Source organism: Nicotiana tabacum, chromosome 6 (assembly GCF_000715075.1).
Source record: "Nicotiana tabacum cultivar K326 chromosome 6, ASM71507v2, whole genome shotgun sequence".
Classification (NCBI taxonomy): domain Eukaryota; kingdom Viridiplantae; phylum Streptophyta; class Magnoliopsida; order Solanales; family Solanaceae; genus Nicotiana; species Nicotiana tabacum.
In genome coordinates, this window is record NC_134085.1 from 169,119,345 (window position 1) to 169,135,449 (window position 16,105).

The 16,105-nt window shown below is 38.8% G+C and overlaps 1 long non-coding RNA gene across 1 annotated transcript; it reads right to left on the reverse strand.

The window, feature by feature from the left end:
* Positions 1 to 1,215: 1,215 nt before the first annotated feature.
* Positions 1,216 to 14,492, reverse strand: LOC107813485 (uncharacterized). The gene is made up of 4 exons (XR_012710929.1): positions 13,774 to 14,492; positions 9,272 to 9,340; positions 2,454 to 2,522; positions 1,216 to 1,464 (listed from the first exon to the last, which is right to left on the reverse strand). It is a non-coding gene; the product is annotated as an uncharacterized LOC107813485 (long non-coding RNA).
* Between the last annotated feature and the right edge of the window lie 1,613 nt (positions 14,493 to 16,105).

Here is a 16,105-nt window from a genome sequence, read left to right on the forward strand (position 1 = left end):
GCTCGATAGCCAAGGTCAGAAATAAGTTTATCAAAGAAGAGGTAACTTGATTACTTGACATCGGTTCAATCTGGTAGGTAAAATATCCCGACTGGCTAGCTAATGTAGTTATTATTTCGAAAAAAATAATAAATTCTGAATTATAAGGACTTGAATAAGATATGCCCGAAAGACTCATTCCCACTGCCAAACATTGATCAAATGATCGATGCCATGGCCGGGCATGAGTTAATGAGTTTCCTTGATGCCTATTTCAGGTACAATTAAATTAAGATGAACCTGGAGGATTAGGAAAAACTTCGTTCAACACAAACTTTGGCATATATTGTTATAATGTTATGTCCTTAGGGGGTCAAAAACGCGAAGCCACTTATTAGAGACTCGTGAACAAGATGTTCGAAAAACAAATATGTAAAACAAAGGAAGTGTACATAGATGATATGCTAGCCAAGTCTTTGAATGCAAGTGACCGTTTAAAATATCTCTAGGAAATAGTCGACATCCTAATGAAGCACAACATGAAGCTCAACCCCGAAAAATGTGCGTTCAGAGTTAGCTCCGGTAAATTCTTGGGTTTCTTGGTGTCACAAAGAGGGATCAAAGTCAATCCTGATAAGATCAAAGCCATTGAGGACATCCCAGACCAGCTGACAAGCGTAAAAGAAGTCCAAAGGCTAACTGGAAGATTGATCTCTCTGAGCAGGTTCATTTCCCGATCTTCAGAAAAATGTCATCACTTCTTCTCACTTCTAAAGAAGAAGAACAACTTCGAATAGAATCCAGATGCCAACAGTCTCTAAAAGGCCTGAAACGGTATCTATCGAGCCCTACGCTACTATCAAAATTGGAGGAAGGCGAGCATTTGCTAATATACTTAGCGGTCTCGGAGGTAGCGGTAAGTGTTGTTCTAGTCCGGGAGGATGAAGGTACACAATCTCCTATATATTATATTAGCAAAATCTTTATGGGGCAGAAACTTGTAATTCACACCTCGAAAAAGTGGCCTTACCTCTCGTGGTCGCCTCTCAAAAGCTTAAATCTTATTTTCAATGCCACCTTATAGTCGTGGTGACTATCACACCTCCTTTATCTGTCACGACCCTAAACCTGAACCCGATCATGATGGCGCCTCTTGTGAAGACAAGGCCAACCGACACAACACCCAATTCTTTTTAAGCAATTAAAATAATAACTGCTAAGTCTTTAAGCAGGAATAAAATCCCCAAATAAGCAGTAAAACAGTGCAATTTGCGGAAATAAAATCAACACAGCCCGACATCGATGTGTCACCAATCACGAGCATCTAAAACAATACTACAAATATGAAAGTCTACTCCACTACTAAATAACTGAATCAAAAAGGAAATAAGATAGAGGGAGGTTGCACTGGGCTGCGAATCGCCAAGCAACTACTTAGTAAACCTCCGAAGATCTGCTGGAACTATCCACCCTCAATAGCAGGACCTGTAGCGCCCGAATTTGCACACAGAGGTACAAGGAGTAAAGTGAGTACTTCCAACCCAGTGAGTAATAAGAATAAATGAAGACGGAATGATATAAAATTATGTTAAACACAACATTTAGCTATCAGAGGCATAACAAAATCAGTAACACAATTTAACAATGAAATCTCATAAAAACACCTTTTTAAGCAGTCAACAATAGATAGGAAACATAACTAGGAATGATAAACACATAAGAACTGCCCCTCGGGCACAATAATATCAAATCAGCCCCTCAGGCAATATCATAGAACAATACCAGCCCCTCGGGCTATATCTCATGTCACAATGGGTACTCGCGCTCACTTGGTATGTGCAGACTCCTGGAGGGGCCCCTTACGGCCCAAGCACAATATCAAGCCATCTCGTGGCATCATAAACAGGCTCTCGGCCTCATATCAATATCAAGCCACCTCGTGGCGTACAATCTCGGGCCCTCGACCTCATTATCATAATCAGTATATCATTGTTGCGGCATGTAACCCGACTTAAAAGTATCCTCACAATACATGCCCTCGGCCTTACTCAGTCAGAATCTCATAAGCCCCTCGGGCATCAGTAAAATATGAAGCTCAGCTCAAAATATCTTTAAAATATCATTTAAGGTGCTTAAACCAATTAACATGGCTGAGTTTTGAAAACAATAAAATAGGGTATGACTAAGCATAAGTATAAAATCAAATAGTGAGGAAAATATCATTAACAATCCCTTAAGGTTTCAAACAGTTGGCACGAAGCCCAAATATGATATTTAGCCCAAAGTATAATAATATCAAACAATTAGCTACCAAATATACAGAAAAATAGTCATTCGGGATGGACTAAGTCGCAATCCCCAACGGTGCACGACCCCACGCTTGTCATCTAGCGTGTGTGTCACCTCAACACAGCCGAACGTTATGTAATCCGGGGTTTCATACTCTCAGAACAACATTTAAAATCATTACTCACCTCGAACTAGCCCAAAAAGCTACTCTGCAACACGTTTGCCTCTCGAACCAACTTCCGAGTGCTCCAAATCTACCAAGTTCAGATTTTTATCATCAAATTATGCTAAACGAATGAATTCCAATTGAAAAATATCGATTTTAAGCACAAAACTCGAAATCAGTGAAAACCCGACCCCCAGGACCGCATCCCGGAACTAGACAAATTTTATACCAAAATGTTCTTCATCATCTCACGAGTCCGTACATATAAAGAACTCGAAATTGGAGTTCGTTTGGCCCCTCAAATCATCCCTAGAAGGTATCATAATCTCAAGCCCTAACTCCACCTTTTTCTATTGATTTTCATGAATTAAACACTGATATTTTGTTTCTTAATCACAAATAATCGAGTTTTAGGGTCCAAAATCCTTACCTCAATGAAGAACAATGATTTCCTCTCTTCAAAATCGCCTCAAAGCTCTTTTCCCGTTCAAAAATGGTGTAAAAGGGTTTAATGGTCACGGAGGGTTTATTTAAATACTGTTTATGCATTTTGCTATTCACCCGAGTACTATTCACCCGAGTTACTATTCACCTGAGTTACTGTTCATGCTGCTGTGAAAAAATACAACAACTTTTCTTCTAGTCTAAATTGATCCGTTAACCTTTCGAGATCCACCCGAGGCCCTCGAAAATCTCAACAAATATACAAACATGTCCCATAACATCATTCAAACTTATTCGAGCCTTTGAAACACCCAAAACAACATCAAAACACCAAAATCATATCAAATTCAAGCTTATGAACTTGAAATTCCTAAATTCCACCAACGATGCCGAAACTATCCAAAACAACCCCGATTGAGCTGAAATTTTGCAGACATATCCAAAATGACATTACGAACCTGTTCCAACTATCGGAATTCCATTCCGACCCCGATATCCTATTTTCCACTGCCGACCGAAAATCACCAAAAACTAACTTTCGCCAATTCAAGCCTAATTCTACACCGGACATGACAAAAATATTCCGGACACTCCTAAGTCCCAAATCACCTAATGAAGCTATCCGAGCCATAAAATCCACATTCCGAGGTTGTTTACCAATAATTCAACTCTCGGTTGACTTTTCTAACTCTAAAGCTACTTTTAGAGACTAAGTGTCTCAAACCTTACCAAACCCATTCCGGATTCGATCCGACCAACCCGATACCACATAACATGGATAAGCAAAGCATAAAGAAGAAGAAATGGGGAAAAACTGAGCGGTAACTCATGAGAAGACTGGTCGAGTCGTCACATCCTCCCTAAATTAAACAGACGTTCGTCCTCGAACTTGCCCAGAGTTGTTCCAAAAGCCAACCAGTCGCTGAATAACCTTACCATGCCCATACCCGGGGGTGATCCCATGTCACCCTATCTCATATAGGTCCGATAACACAATGCAACTGAAATTTCAGAATCCAACCTAGCCCATAAACCTTAGAACCACATTTCCACTTCCAAAATCATCCACAAGATCAAAATCTCATACATATACTCTGAATAAGCTTGAACAAGCTGTAATAACCCATACCTACAACCTCAGGTACAATTATGTGATATACCACATAACTCAATGCTTGTAGCGATAACTTCTAATCACAACAGCTGCATACAACGATCGAATACCGGTGGAAAACCCCTTATCAACTAAAGTCTCATTCCAACACTTTCACATACTGCCAATAACAAATGAAACACGCAGTAAGCCTTAACTATTTCTCATATCAACCATTCATGAAGCCACTTCTCCTTTGGCAAAGACCATAGTAATTTCTGAGCCGAACCTCGATATTATCCATCAACTCGCTGAAACCGAATCCGTTTGTATTCATTCTAGATCTTAACGACCACATCTAATCTAACACAACTACTCTGGTGACATGACACATCAATACAGGCTAAAGCCGCAACTTGTGCAATCCGCACACCAATTAGCAAAAACCCGAATATACTCAAATTATGAAAATGACTCAATTGAAAGAGCTATACCGCAAGCTCACTAGTACCACATCACCATGCTGAGAACCCGTCACACCTCGTAAAAACATAACACACGAATTCAACCCGAAGGATCATACCTCCACATAACTTCGCTGCAATGCACGACCCTATCCAAACGCTGGTCCATGTGAAACACCTCAAGTCACTATGCTCAAAATCGACTGCCACACAATTTGATGTATAGAACCAAAGCAAATCATCATAACCACGGCGAAACAATTGACATAACATTACACAACTCGAAAGGACACAACCGATGCGCCATCCGCCAAACAATATTCAATACTCTTCCCGCTCGAATTCCACTGAGAGACCCCTAATAACACCGCATCACGTCTGCCTATAACCAATGAATCCCAATGCCTCGCGACACGGAAAGGTAACTCATAGATCTCCCCAGATTACTAATAAGCTCAATAACAATCGAATCAACCCATCCTTCAACAAACAACTCGGAGCCAACCAAGCCGACTCAAGTTAGAACACACATCCACATTGGCCTGCCAATGAACCCCTATATCAAGGAACCCTGAAACTGCTCCTTCAAATCCTTTAACTCTGCGGTGCCATACGATACGGTGCCCAACACCAAATCAATACCAAAATCAACAACTTTGCCCAACGACATGCCCGACAGCAGGAAACACATCCGAAAAAGTTGCTCATCACTAGAACTGAATCAATATGAGGAGCCTCTACATTGACATCCATCACAAGAGCCCAAATAAGGAAGGCAATCCTTCCCAGCCATCCGTTGGGTCATCGAAATATAAAACCACCCTACTAGAACATGAAATCCGTCGAATCTCACCACTCAATCCGTGGCATTCCCGTCATAGCCAACATCACCGCTTTAGCACAATCGCCCAGAATGACACAATGTTGAGACAACCAGTCTATACCCGATATCACATCCAAAATCTAACATAACGAGCAACAAAAGATCCACTCGGGTCTCCAAACCCTGATAGTCACTAAACAGTGCCGATACACATGACCCACAACTACAACATAGCCTGAATATGAGAACTTCCCGTCTCCAAATCCATATGGCACATGAATCACCAAATCCGATCCCAATTCCACCGTCCGAATACATACCACACCTCCAATACCCAATCATTCCACGAGAGATACTCTAAAATTCTTCTGTGCCACCAAGCAAACTCGAATATCGGCAGTCGATCTAACAAGAAGTGTCGCAATACTCCCGAAGTACCATCAACTTAATCACATTGCCTTTTCTGAAACATATACCCTCGCCAAATCACTCCAATTAGCAATACCATTTCCTTAATTATCTAAAGATCATTTCCCTAATCATATGAAGCTTCCCACTACCTAAGAGTTTTATGACCTTCCTTTCAGAACTGAACTGTAACCTTACACATGCAATCTCAATCCTCGACAACGTACCGTATATACTATACCATCCTAGGATAACATGAGAACTTCATATCCCTTTTGAGCCACAAGCAATTATGTACTGCACCAACCAAGAACTTTCCATTGAGCCCATCTGGAAGAAAATCACTATACATCCTATACTCCTCACGCTCGTGGAAAATATATACCTCTATCGGTGGTAGAAATCATCAAAACTCCCCGACTCCCATTTGCACAAAACCCAACCTGTCAGGACTAAATCCTTCTAACTCAACCAAGCTACGCATGCCACTAAACCCAAGAGCATTGCTGCAAACACCTGTAGAAACTCATTACCTCGTAAGCACCCAAGGAACTAATCATATCCTTACCATACCGATCTGGCCTACTACCAAACTATCTCATCTATCCAGGTTCCTTCTAATTTACCTTCAACTTGATGCTTCTTTTTGCTATAACACTACAATCCTAGACCCAGACTCGCCACACGAGACCCAAGCATAAAGCCACACCGTCTAAGGTTCATAACCTGCTGAATACTCTCTTAAATATCCTCAACAACACCACATTCGAAATACTTTACTCTAAAGAGACTTCCTGTGCATCTAAATTCGTGGCCTTCACCTTTCTGATGCTGATGTATATAGAATTCCCTAATTTATATCAAAATACACAAGCCTTGACACCTTCCAAATGCAAACCTCAGTTTCTATCCAAATGTACAACTTGAAAATCCCCCAGTCGTTGCATGTAAAATCTTGAACACATTAGAAATATTCTCTAGAGTCATCCACTCTACTTAAACTGCAATTAGCCTGATCCAATGAACCGAACAACCTGTGCCTTATTTGCATTCTGACACCGCAGAATGTAACCTCACCTTAATGCAACCAAGCCATTTTCTTTTCTATGCATCGAGCATTCTTTATCAATAAAAACTCAAGACATTCCATGATTCTCACACACCTATGAAGCATGATATAACCTTAACTTATTCAAAAATTTTCCTTTACTCGAGCCATCCTCGGTTTCAATCTCCGTAAGCTATAACTGATTTACCCGTACACCTCAACTGGAACCACGTAGCACATAACCGTGCAGTTAACTAATCAATAGCACACTCCCCCACTTGGCTCGAAGCCAAAGATCAAAACACACATAATAATTCATAATGCTTATACTCTATTATTGCCATAATACCAGTGAGATTAAACTCAACCCTTCATAAGTTTATGAAACACCGACCATCTAGTACTTTAAATCTTCTGACAATCTCGCATTCACTCTCGCAACAGTTAAACCCACTCTCTTAAGCGACCAAAATTTAAGTTGCAACACATACCTTTCACTTGTAAATGAGATCTTCTATCAGACAACATAATGGTTACACAACTTCAGAACACTCCGTATGAGATAACCCACCTGCTTTGCCTCAAACTAGCATTTCTGTATACCTTCCACCGTCATAAACTTTACGCAGTCACTTAATCTTCCTAAGTCTAAACTTATACCGCAACATGAAATTTACTTCATCCCAGCTAGGAAACATGAAAAGATTCTTCACACCCCCATAACTCGGGGCTATACCTCAAATCAGGATGGAAATCAAACACCTGATAGTTCTTTTATCCTCTAGCAGACCCTTCTTGTCGCTTCCAAATCATATAAATACATCTCGTAGTCATAACATACTCATCACATAACTATCCAGTCATTACTTCCCTCAATAGGGGCACAACAACATATATAGATCCAGAAACACGCGCTCACACACTCAATAGCTCAAGGCTCAAGCTATAGGCAAAAATCCGATCTCGAGTCCTCCAGACTGGCCTAACATCAACACAAAGAGATCATATCTCGCCCCTCGATCAGGGAATCACAAGCCATCGATGTACATCTAGTACTAAGCGCTCATGCGCGCATACGAACACGTGGAAGGATTTCAAAGAGTTACATTTCAAGCTGAATCAAGGACGCACGATAAGAATTCAAGAATGTAAAGTTTTCCTAAAGGTTCTGCAGCCTCTAGAGGATAAATACAGATGTCTCCGTACTGATCCACGAGACTCTACTAAACCTGCTCATGACTTGTGAGACCTATGTAAACTTGGCTCTAGTACCAACTTGTCACGAACCTAAACCCGAACCCGGTCGTGATGGCGCCTCTCGTGAAGACAAGGCCAGCCGACACAACACCCAATTCTTTTTAAGCAATTAAAATAATAACTACATTGGGGTGTCACCAGTCATGAGCATCTAAAACAATACTACAAATCTGAAAGTCTACTCCACTACTAAATAACTGAATCAGAAAGGAAATAAGATAGAGGGAGGTTGCACTGGGCTGCGAATCTCCAAGCAGCTACCTAGTAAACCTCCGAAGATCTGCTGGAACTATCCACCCTCAGTAGTAGTACCTGTAGTGCCCGAATTTGCATACAGAGGTGCTGGGAGTAAAGTGAGTACTTCAAACTCAGTGAGTAATAAGAATAAATAAAGACTGAACGATATAAAATCACGTTAAACACAACATTTAGCTATCAGAGGCATAACAAAATTAGTAAAACAATTTAACCATGAAATCTCATAAAACATTTTTTAAGCAGTCAACAATAGATAGGAAAAACAACTAGGAATGGTAAACACATAAGAACTGCCCCTTGAGCACAATAACATCAAATCAACCCCTCGGGCAATATCACAGAACAATACCAGCCCCTCAGGCTATATCTCATGTCACAATGGGTACCCGCGCTCACTAGGGGTGTGCAGACTCCTGGAGGGGCCCCTTACGGCCCAAGCACAATATCAAGCCATCTCGTGGCATCATAAACAAGCTCTTGGCCTCATATCAACATCAAGCCACCTCGTGGCGTACAATCTCAAGCCCTCGACCTCATTATCATAATCAGTATATCACTGCTGTGGCATGCAGCCCGAACCAAAAGTATCCTCACAATACAGGCCCTCGGCCTTACTCAGTCAGAATCTCATAAGCCCCTCGGGCATCAGTAAAATATGAAGCTCAACTCAAAATATCTTTAAAATATCATTTAAGGTGTTTAAAACCGATTAACATAGCTGAGTTTTGAAAACAGCAAAATATGGCATGACTGAGCATAAGTATAAAATCAAACAGTGAGGAAAATATCATTAACAATCCCTTAAGGGTTCAAACAGTTGGCACGAACCCCAAATATGACATTTAGCCCAAAGTATAATAATATCAAATAATTAGCTACCAAATATACATAAAAATAGTCATTCGGGATGGACTAAGTCGCAATCCCCAACGGTGCACGACCCCACACTCGTTATCTAGCGTGTGTGTCACCTTAACACAGCCGAACGTTGTGTAATCCGGGGTTTCATACCCTCAGAACAACATTTAAAATCATTACTCACCTCGAACTAGCCCGAAAAGCTACTCTGCAATATGCTTGCCTCTCGAACCAATTTCCGAGTGCTCCAAATCTACCAAGTTTAGATTTTTATCATCAAATTATGCTAAACGAATGAATTCCAATTGAAAAATATCGATTTTAAGCACAAAACCCGAAATCAGTCAAAACCTGACCCCCAGGATTGCATACCGGAACTGACAAAACTTTATACAAAAATGTTCTTCATCATCTCACGAGTCCGTACATATAAAGAACTCAAAAATCGGAGTTCGTTTGACCCCTCAAATCATCCCTAGAAGGTCTCATAATCTCAAACCTTAACTCCACCATTTTCTACTGATTTTCATGAATTAAACACTGATATTTTATTCCTTAATCACAAATAATCGAGTTTTAGGGTCCAAATTCCTTATCTCAATGAAGAACAATGATTTCCTCTCTTCAAAATCGCCTCAAAGCTCTTTTCCCGTTCAAAAATGGTGTAAAAGGGTTTAATAGTCGCAGAGGGTTTATTTAAGGCCAAATACATACACAGACCCCTGAACATTGCCCGAAATTTCATTTTGACACCTTATCTCCAGCATGTTCCTATTAGGCACCTTATGTATGCTCAAACTGTGTCATTTAAACTCGCATTGCTGATGTGGCATGATGCGTGTTTTACCCATATTTTTAGCGCGTGAAATGGTTTGCTAAGTTACTCTTTTGCCTAAACTTGGATTCTTTTCATGATGATGTGGCATGATGTGCTCGCTACACATTGAAGTCCGGCAAATATTTTGACAACTTCCATCACCTTCCTCTCTTCCACTTCATGTTTCCACCAATAATTTCCTAACAAATTTCCATATATTTTCTCATAAATATATTTTTCTATAATTTCTCATAAAAAAGATCACCTTCATTATACTTCATCTTCCCAGATTCATTGCTGGAAAATCTTCATTAATCTTTTTATACAGTAATGTTCATTAAATAACGAAAAAGGTGCAATAATATCCTTGAATTATTGGATATAGCTCAATTTTGTCCTCCGTTAACAAACTGGGTCATTAATATCCCTCACGTTAGCAAACTGGACCAATAATGCCTTCATTTTAGTGACAGTCCACATAAGCCTTCTCAAAGGCATTAATTAGCTGACATGGCATCCACGTGGCTTCCACATAAGCGGATCTCTCTTAAGCCTGCTCCAATAACCCATTAGCCCATAAAACAAATACCCAGTTATCAATCAAATATTATTGGACATTTTTCAATTGTTAAATGAGTTTCTAAATTCAGCACAATATTCTCCCTATTTTCTTTTTCGCACCTAGTCTTTACCTTACCTTGAAAGTTTTCATGAACAGTGAGCTTTGGCTTCTTTTTTGATGGTCTCTTTTCTTGTTCCTCTTCTTCTGAAGATGATGATACTGTAGCATTTGGGTCTGAAATTTTTGTTCTTATTTTTCTCTGGATTTTGATTGATTATTCTTCTTTTTGTTGTTGTTTTTCATTCTTTTTTTCTGCAATTTTGATTTGCGATTTCATGATCAGGCTTATTTGTTATGTTTGATCTTATATTTCATGATGGGAAAATGGGAAAAGGTCCAGTAATATTTGATTGATAACTGAGTATTTGTTTTATGGGCTAATGAGTTATTGGAGCAGGCTTAAGTGAGATCCACTTATGTGGATGCCACATCAGCTAATTAATGCCTTTGAGAAGGTTTATGTGGACTGCCGTTAAAATGAAGGCATTATTGGTCCAGTTTGCTAACATGAGGGATATTAATGGCCCAATTTGCTAACGGAGGACAAAATTGAGCTATATCCAATAGTTTAAGGATATTATTGGACATTTTCCGATTAAATAATGATGTGATAATTTCGTGTCATAAAGTAAAACTGTACTCTAAATATTTTCAAGAACCAAAATCAGAAGCATGAATAAAGTTTGGAATTTCAAGATTGAGTGTAAATGCTTTTGGAGAACTAAACAATCTAATGTAAATATAGATTTTAAAAAAAACTAACTCGTACATTTAACAAATCGTTCTCAAAATCTAGTCTTAACATTCATTATTTTCTTTATTTCTCCAAAACTAGTTTTTCAAAGACTGAACTAAAACCAAACCCAAGTGCAACATATTCCCTTTTTGTTTAAATTTTCTCCTGAAGTTTAAATACTCATCGCCCTGGACAATCCAGCAGTCTTTAAGGCAAAATAGATGTGTACACGGGGGAGTGGGAGAAGCTGGTCTGGAAATGGTGAGGGGTTCTATGGAGGAGAGGGATTCCGGGAAGAAATGACATAATGGCAACAAAAGGGTCGTGGGGTTCATGGGCTGTTTCAAAATAGTGTTCTTTTTAGCTCAGAAATTTTACTCAAAGCCACTTGGCTTGTTTTCATTTGACCTTTTTGCCACATCACGCACGTATAGTTCACGCATCCAATATTTTTTGTTGGCAAGTCAAGAGGGGTTTAAATGACACAGTTTAAGAGTACATGAGGCGCCCAATTGGAACATGCTTGAGATAAGGTGCAAAAATGAAATTTTGTGCCAAGTTTAAGGGTCTTTGTATGTATTTGGCCTTTATTTAAATACTGTTTACGCGTTTTACTATTCACCTGAATATTGTTCACCCGAGTTACTGTTCACCCGAGTTACTGTTCATGCTATTGTGAAAAAATACAACAACTTTTCTTCTAGTCTAAATTGATCCGTTAACCTTTCGAGATCCACCCGAGGCCCTCGGAAATCTCAACAAATATACCAATACATCCCATAACATCATTCGAACTTATTCGAGCCTTCGAAACGCCAAAAACAACATCAAAACACCAAAATCATATCAAATTCAAGTCTATGAACTTTGAAATTCCTAAATTCCACCAACGACGCCAAAACTATCCAAAACAGCCCCGATTGACCTGAAATTTTGCAGACATATCCAAAATGACATTATGAACCTGTTGCAACTATCGGAACTCCATTCCGACCCCGATATCCTATTTTTCACTGCCGACTGGAAACCGCCAAAAACTAACTTTCGCCAATTCAAGCCTAATTCTACACCGGACATCACAAAAATATTCCGGATACACTCCTAAGTCCCAAAACACCTAACAAAGCTATCCGGGCCATAAAATTGACATTCCAAGGTCATTTACCAATAAGTCAACTCTCGGTTGACTTTTCTAACTCTAAAGCTGCTTTTAGAGACTAAGTGTCTCAAACCTTACCAAAACCATTCCGGATTCGATCCGACCAACCCGATACCACATAACACGGATAAATAAAGCATAAAGAAGCAGAAATGGGGAAAAATGGAGCGGTAACTCATGAGATGACTGGCTGAGTCGTCACATTATCCCAAGGGGATATGGCATTTTTCCAATTTAAATAACATAAATCGAAATGAGATTTTTTATTTAATTTCAGAGTCTCCACTTGGAATTGTTGTTATAGTGTCCTAAGTCACAAGTTTATTTTAAGTCCCAAATCGAGGAAATTTGACTATGTTTTGAAGTTCGCGAAACCAGAAGACTGGGTAAGGAATTCTGTTAGCCTGAGAGAAGGTGTGAGGTACTCCCAAGTTCCGTGGTTTTAGCACGGTCACTCAACTATTAATAACTGGCCTAATTATCTAATTTATTTCATGTTTTAAACCTATTATGATTTTTACCTTCCAACTGCTTTTAATTAATCAATTAACCATTTTAGTATTTATGGAATTTATTTAAATAACTCGCGATATCGCGCGCTTATTATTTTTGTACATATTATGAATCGCGTCACGTGAAACGCACCTGCGATTTACAACATGTTTATTTTATTATTTATTGATTTGAAGTTATGGTCGAGTCACTGAAACACACACTCGAATTGGGGATTATGTATCATGACTATGCCACGGGAACCGTACCCATAGTCACGATAATTTATTAACCGCGCTTAAAACAAACTACGAATATTAATACTTTGTCGTTAATTTGGGATCAACTGTGAGCCATGACTTATGGATATGTAATGATTGGAGATCACACTATGATTTAGCTATTTGTAATTGTTTTGGCGAAACAAATTACTATTAAGGAACAAAGGTCGACTAACTTGTTTCAAGCCAAATCAATCAGCCAATATATTTTTTAGTTGTCAAACAAACTCCACGTCACATTAATTAGTATCCATATGTACCTTATTAAGCATGCTTAACCAGGAGACTAATACAATGAAAGAATAAATAAACCAAAAAAAAAACAATATCACTAAATGATCAATTTCTCCTTATTTATGAGCTCAAACACTTGCAACCCCACTTAAAGGTTTCCCTGCTTTGGCCTATCACAACAATTTGGCTATTTGAAAATCTTAAATAAACTTCAACTCAGGAAAGGACCAATTATCAATCAAGAGCGAAATTAAGAACAAACACATTCAAGGCATGAAAAACTTTAACAAAACAAGACATGAGATATAATCACAATTGAAATATTAGACAAGAAAAAGAGTGGACCTTTGTATTGATAGATCTAAACTCGAATTACAGCAGCTTGTCGATTTTAACCGAAATATTTGCCGGTAACTTCAATCGGAACCCATGATTAGAGCTCGACTGAACCCCGTTCAACATGATGAAACAGAATCGAGACTTTGCTGCATTTACGGAACTCTTTTAGGGCGCTGTTTAGGTTGGAATTTGGACTGTGTTGAAGCTATTCTTCAGCTGCATTTTTGTCGATTTTAGAGCTGATTTTCGGAGGTTTTTTAGCTAGATTTGATGCTATTTTTTAGCAGCTTTTGAAGTCATTCTTGGCTGATTTTTGGGAGTTGTTTCAGGTGGGTTTTGGAGCTGAAATGAGGGAGAAAAGTGGAGTTGTGGTGCTGGAACTAGAAGCGTTTTTGGGGGCTGCTTTTCGCTGATTTTTGTGGGAGTTTAATAGATTTTGTAGCTAAAGTTTGAGGTATTTTGGTGTTGGAGTTTGAGGCAGCTTCCATGGAGAAAAGCTATTGGATTTCAGTTGAGTAAGAAGGCTCCTTTAATGGTGGAAAATAGTATTTTTGTTGCTGGAAAACAAAGAAGATTTCTGCTTTCTCTCCAGTTGATGCGCCTCTTGCTCTTAGGAGATTAAAAGTGGCCGCTGGTCTAGTTTTTGGATAGAAAGAGATGGTTCCCGTTTTTAAGGGATTCTGCCATTTTCTTTTAGGAATTAGGTTAAGTCCTTTTAGAATGAGGAGGAGGAGTTAGGTTAAAGGGGGTTATGGGCTATCCAAAATTGGGCCTTTCCAATCCAAAATCTTAATCTTTCTTCTACAAATAATGTAAAATCTATACTTTAGAATGCAAAACTAACTCTAATTTATTAAAATAAATAATATTATATTGTGAAAATATTTTTTTAGTATTTTCAAGGATCATACTAAAATAAAAATGGGTTAAAAATATTATCTTTCTAAAACTACCTAATACCTGAATTAAACAGAAAAAATAAAACTATTTTTGAGTTTTCAATTTTATATTTTAAAACTAAAATTGAAGATAAAAATATCTATAAACTCAAATAAACATTAAAAATACTACGAATATAATCATTAAAAATCGCACTGGTCAAAAATTACGTGTTATAGCTGCCCCTCTTTGGTTGGAAACTCAAAGAGTTTTTGAGCAAAGAAATAAGTAAGCGACGTAATTGATTTCTTACCCAATACTTGTTCAAAAGAAATTAAAAATGGGTAAAAAGATTGTGACCAAGCCTTGGTATCTGAGCTGCCTGTATATCTTTGGCTATAAAGGCCACGTGTAGTTCAAAGAGATCAATGGAATGATGAGTTCAAGAGTCGAGTGAGGTTCCATCGAGGCTCCGGTCCGCGGTCTCGTTACTACATCAAAATCTAAATCTAAAAGAACTAAACAAGCCTATCAACTATGAGTTACAAGATTGCTATCTATAAGTCTTTTTAAGTCTTCAAAGGTTCTTCATGCAGACTTTTAATTTAAACCTTGATGCCTACTAGCTGCAGGTGCTAGTTCATTCTTCTACGGCTTCTTCTGATGAAAACGTGGACTGCAGTGCTCGTGACTTCAACCATATCTTGAGCAGTCCACATCTTTTCTCCGCTTCTGCACTTTGGATTCACTTCTTTCATTTTATTTTCTTTATTTTGGATTGAGACTTCTTTTGGTCATCTTGAAACCTGTGCCTCGAGGTATAAACCTGCTCAGACACCAAAACATACGAACGAACGACATTCTTCTACCCCAGTTTTCACTAGAAAAATTTCGTGAGTTATTTGTAACAAAACTCTATACTACTTCATTATTGAAAGCAATAAAAGATCGGGATTGATGTACCCTAGGAAAACATAATTCATTGGGATAGTGTATCCTTCATTTAAGATCAACTCGATTAGGGAGTGGAGACCCTATGTCGGAAAAGAGACTAGGGAGTGGAGACCCTATGTCAAAAATAAACTAAACTAGGGATTGTAGACCCCATGTTGGAAAGGCGACTAGGGAGTGGAGACCATATGTCTAAAACAAAATCAACTAGGGGTTGGAGATCCTATATTGGAAAGGCGGCTAGGGAGTGGAGACCCTATGTCTAAAATAAAGTCAATTAGGGATTGGAGACTCTATGTTGGAAAGGCGACTAAGGAGTGAATACCCTATGTCTAAAATAAAGTCAACTAGGGATTGGAGACCATATGTTGGAAAAAGCGAATAAGAAGTGGAAACCTTATGTCTAAAATAAAGTCAACTAGGGAATGTAGACCCTCTATTGGAAAATCGACTAGGGAGTGGAGACCCTATGTCAAAAGTAAAGTCAACTAGGGAATGGAGACCCTAT